Consider the following 6,000-nt stretch of genomic DNA (forward strand, 5'->3'; position numbering starts at 1 on the left):
GAACACACACTTGATGACTCAGGTTTGCTCTTCATTATAATAATAACATTTTTTAAAAAATGAAACATGCTGGGGCGCCTGGGTGGCGCAGTCGGTTAAGCGTCCGACTTCAGCCAGGTCACGATCTCGCGGTCCGTTAGTTCGAGCCCTGCGTCGGGCTCTGGGCTGATGGCTCAGAGCCTGGAGCCTGTTTCCGATTCTGTGTCTCCCTCTCTCTCTGCCCCTCCCCCGTTCATGCTCTGTCTCTCTCGGTCCCAAAAATAAATAAACGTTGAAAAAAAATTAAAAAAAATAAAAATAAAAATAAAAATGAAACATGCTTTGTAATATCATAAAAAGGAATCTTGGCAACTATTCCTAGTGCCTTCTCCTTTTAACCAGTTCTAGGCCTATATAATGTGCCAAATTCGATTGTGGGATTATCTCCATATATAGTCACAGTTTAAAAGCTATATACACTTTACTTTGCTGTTAATATCAAAATAGTTTGAAGTCTCTATATTATATACAACTGTGTCATGTATACTAAATGACTTGTACACTTTAAAGTTAAATTATCATATGCTGAAAAGAAAAAGTGTGGAGTAACAAAATGGGTATTTTCATTCACTGGAGAAGAAAGTACACATCATCACAATATCTGTGGGAAATTTGGTAATATTTAGAAAAAGCTTTAAAAATAAAAATTTGCTTAATCAACCAATTCTACTTTAAGAATCATCCTCCAGAAATTTTATGCAATTGTGGATAGATAAATAGATAAATAGAAAGGGAGGGAGAGGTGTTTATCACAGTACTGTTTTTACAGTGTAAATTTAAAATAACTCAATTTCAAAATAAGAGGATTTGTTCACTAAATAACCGTATACAGTAAGCGTAATAGGCTACCTTGCAATCATTAAAATCAAAATATATTCACACTTACATAATATCTTAAGCAGTTTATTATGTTAAAATTTTTAAAGGCGAAAATCAAAACACTTCTTTATACTCTAATGCCGTATGGTCTAACTCTGCACACACACACATATATATAAACACACATACATGTACACGAATGTGTGCATACGTAATGTATATAATTATGCATACATTTGTATAATTATATGAGTAGATATACTTGTTTGCATATATTTATTTATCTATCTATTGAGACAGTTTCAAGCAGAGAAACAGAGACAGTTCCCTTGAGATGAGTTACTTATAAGTTTTCAAAGAATTTATCTGCAGTCCAATTCATCTTATAGAACAAATATATATTAGTGTGTCGAGTTGAATTATAGTTTCTTCAATTTCATATAAGAAAAAATATACATACCTAAACAAATACCTAAAAAATAAATATTTCTTTACATTTGTGAATGTGGTGAAAGCATTTACAATAGTGTTGATTTCTCAATGAATTGAATAAATGGCCGCGATTCCTATCATGATGCTGGAGTTGTAATTGATCTCATGTCTCATCAGCTAGTTAGTGACCGCCACGTGCTTCACGGACTATAGCAAGCTCTTTCTTACCCTTGGGATTCCATATGCCCTATTATTTTTTCCTTCATTTACACAAAATGAAGTTTCACTATTTTTTCTTTCAGACTATATGTCATATCTTCAAAGAGCATCTTACTGATTTCCCAATCTAAATTGAATTTCATAGCAATGGTCCCATTTTGTACATTTACAGTTGCTGCTGCATGATTAATTTGTTAAATAGTTCATACCCCCCACTTGGCTATGAACTCAGTGAGGGCCTGAATATGCCTGATTTATTCTCCAATGCATATTCAACACCAAATACTATTCAGCATATTGTAGGCAGTAAATGCACACTTGTTTGAGGAAACATATAAAATAATTTTACTAACTTCACATATAAGCTTACCTTCAGTCCTTAATATGTGACACAAAGAACACAGTGTTCTATTTGATGCTCACATATATTTATCTTGATCATTAGAGTAAGATACCAAGTTTCCTCTGAAGCAAACCCTTTGAAAAACATAATCACCCGCAAAATATGAAAAACTACTCTTATTTAGAATATTCACGTAATTTTCCATAGGCTCTGAAGATAATTTCCTCAAGGAAGATTCAAACAGGTTTGAGTATATTAATGGATTAGTTTCCTCAGATAATCTTCAAAATGGGAGAGACATTTATGTATAATTGCTGACATCATCCAAATCTTTAAATACTGATCACTTTAGTTGGAATGTTAATATCACTATCTGTTGCGGTTTAATATTTCTGGTTTCCATGATGAAGAAAATATATTCCTAAAGGATAGTACTTCTTAAAGAAAGAAATAACAGCATTGTACAGTCTGGTTGGAATTAAATCATTATTATTATAAGTTATTCAGAAAATGAGCAAATATTATCATTCTAAATTCCTTTCCAAGATAGCTACCTTAGCTTCATTTTCTCTAGGTTATGAGTAAATTTTTATTTTTTATTTTTATTTTTTTTTCAATGTTTATTTATTTTTGGGACCGAGAGAGACAGAGCATGAACGGGGGAGGGGCAGAGAGAGAGGGAGACACAGAATCGGAAACAGGCTCCAGGCTCTGAGCCATTAGCCCAGAGCCTGACGCGGGGCTCGAACTCACGGACCGCGAGATCCTGACCTGGCTGAAGTCGGATAAGATAAATATGTAAATACATTTATATTGTTTAGTAAGTTTTATAATAAGGAAAGTATGGAACATTTCCATAGATCTGTGTGACTAATTATATTATATGGGAATAAAAGTCAACTGAGTAAAATCTTTTGCTTTTGGTGAGTAATCCTGCCCCACAATTACCAGTAAGAAAATCATCTATCTGTTCTTAAACTGTGATGTAAAATATTTAGCCAACTTCTTGATGAACTCCACAGCGGGCGATTGTATGAATTGATGTGTAAGGGCCTTAATTATCACATTTAAAATTTTACATTTACAGTTTCAGAACAACTAGAGTTTTCCTTCTATAAGCAATAATGTACTACGTGGATATGTTCAACTGATATTGAAGAAAGAGTGTTTAAAATATCACTCGTTGTTGGATGAAGAAAAATATGTCTTCTTTTACTGTGTTATTCTCTATAGCACTTGGCAGATATATAGCACATTGTTCTGATAAGGAAAAGAATGCTTATACTTTCTTTTGTTTAGCTAATAGTCCCATGATGGCTAGTGTTTATAGACTGGTTGTCTCCCAAATAATCGAAAAGGGCTTTATGTATATAGTTTTCTACCCGTTCTCACAAAAATATCAGTGAGAAAGTGCTATCACTTTAACCACCTCACAGATAAGTAAACTGAGATAATATTAAGTAACTCTTAGGCCACACAGTTAGTAAAAGGCAGAGTCAAGGCTGTTCAAGTACGTTCTCTGATAACTCCCTGCTCTGTTACTTTACTGCTTGTCAGAGGCGGTGACACTTAAGGTATCATCTCGGTTATTAGTCATACTCTTGACTGCGTATTCAAATCCCCCCTTTATAGAGCAGTAATGAAAGTTCTGAATGATTATGTAATGTTCCAGGCAGAACAGAACTTGAAAAGGAATTGCATTGAAAGATAAAGCCAGATCTTTTGAGTCCAAAGTCAAAATTCTTAACCTAAAAGTAAGTAGAGAACTGCCTTAGTCTGAATCTTATGTTGCATAATGTCAGCTTTATCACTAAGTGGAATAATGTAGACCGAACTTTATTTCTCTTGAAATGTCTGAGAATTATAAGATATTTACAACACTAGTTACCAGTAAAAGTTTGAAATATAAGTTTTGTTGATAGAAGTTACTATTGTGATAGAAGTAGCGAGCTCTATTGAAAGAAATGCTCCTTAAATTTTATCTGATAATGTTCCAAGTGCAGATGCCAAGGAAAATGAAACCTTAGAATCGTCTTTTGGTAGATGGCTATTTACACTAAGAGCATGAATTTTGTGTTCACATCCTAAAATGTGCATACCAGGGGTCCCTGGGTGGCTCAGGTGGTTAAGCATTAGACTCTTGATTTCAGCTCAGGTCATGATCTCACAGCTGATGAGATTGAGCCCCACATCAGGCTCTGGATCTCATTGGACTCCTCTCTCTCTCTCTCTCTCTCTCTCTCTCATTCCCCCTCCCCTCTCTCTTTCTCTCGAAATAAATTAATAAACATTAAAAAATAAAAATAAACAAATACTATGCACGTGCCAAGTTTTACTAGTGGTCACCTCCAATAAATCCCTACATTAAAAAATGTTCTGGGGCGCCTGGGTGGCTCAGTCGGTTGAGCGTCCAACTTCGGCTCAGATCATGATCTCGTGGTCTGTGAGTTCGAGCCCCACATAGGGCTCTGTGCTGACAGCTCAGAGCCTGGAGCCTGCTTTGGATTCTGTGTCTCCCTCTCTCTCTCTGCCCCTCCCCCACCCACTCTCTCTCTCTCTCTCTCTCTCTGTCTGTCAAAAATAAACATTAAAAACAAATTTTTTAAATGATCTAATGTTCTGTATGTGTTGAAAGTGGAAAAGAGTAACATTAACTGATAAATGTTACAAATTTTGAATAATAAAATTCAATCAAAAATTTTTAAAACAGACATTTAGAAGCAGGATTTTATATTTAGATAATGTGAACAGTGGACTTATCACGACTTGAAAAGTATTTAAGAATAGGTGTATAACCAGCTGCATTTTATTTTTTCTTTTAATTTTTAATTTATTTTTTAGAGACAGAGAGACAGAGCGTGAGTGGGGGAGGGGCAAAGAGAGAGGGAGGCAATCTGAAGCAGGCTCCAGGATCTGAGCCATCAGCACAGAGCCCAACACGGGGCTCGAACCCAAGAACCGTGAGATCACGACCTGAGCCAAAGTTGGAAGCTTAACCAGCTGAGTCACCCAGGTGCCCCACAAGCTGCATTTTCATTCTCAGTGTGATATGAGGAGTTTCAGTGCTGGACACAGAAAAGCACAGATTTGCTTCCACTCAGCCCATAGGAACGGTCCGGTACCATCAGTTTGGGAGATATCCAAACAGGCTGACTCGGGCTGGCAGGTGGACAACCCAGTGGCAGGAAACAGTAGAGAGCTACATACAGAGTGGTTTCACTGTCACTGTCCCCTTTGTGGCTTAATTTCCATTCTTTAAACCAAAGGATGTTAGCTTTGACAAGTGCATGTTTTTACCATTTCAGCCTGAAATTAGCACAGATTCTACTCTGTTGATTTTCTTTCTTTTTTCTTTTTTTTCTTTTTTTAATAATTTAAATGTTTATTTATTTTTGAGAGAGAGAGAGAGAGAGTGAGTGGGGAGGGGCAGAGAGAGAGGGAGACATGGAATCCGAAGCAGGCTCCAGGCTGTAAGCTGTCAGCACAGAGCCCAACGCGGGGCTCAGACTCACAGACCACGAGATCATGACCCAAGCCCAAGTATGACACTTAACAGACAGAGCCACCCAAGCTCCCTGTCACCAATTTTCTTGATGTTGATTCTGATTTCCATAACAATTTACTCATCTCTTTATGACTCCAGTGGAGTCACTTGGTCAACCTTAGCAATTAGTTGTTTTATACCCTTTGTGGAATCCAGAAGGGCATGCTCACAGATCAGCCTGTTCTTGGGGAGATGATCTTCAAGTTGACCAACATCAGCAACTACCCACCTCAGAAAGCACAGTCAACCAGAGATGTGACTATAGTCAGCTTTGTGATAGTCTTTGTATACTAGGTCATCGATGATCAGCGAAAAAAAGACTTTCTGTTCTGAAATTTCCACAGGGAGGTTATCAATGTTGGTACCATGCTTACACTCAGCAATGAGTTTACCCACCATACTGGGCCTATTTGAAAGAGAACTCTCTTATCTCAGCAGCATCTGTGTTTTGTTAATTGTACAGCATTCACAGATCAGGTGCCCAGTAGTTGTTGCTCCGGAGACAGGCCTCCTGCAAACTGTGCATCCTGCCTTGTGTTATCACGTCACACCCCAAATAACCATCCATTACAATTTTCCAGTAATGTAATCCTTTTACCCATTC

Source organism: Prionailurus viverrinus, chromosome F2 (assembly GCF_022837055.1).
Source record: "Prionailurus viverrinus isolate Anna chromosome F2, UM_Priviv_1.0, whole genome shotgun sequence".
Classification (NCBI taxonomy): domain Eukaryota; kingdom Metazoa; phylum Chordata; class Mammalia; order Carnivora; family Felidae; genus Prionailurus; species Prionailurus viverrinus.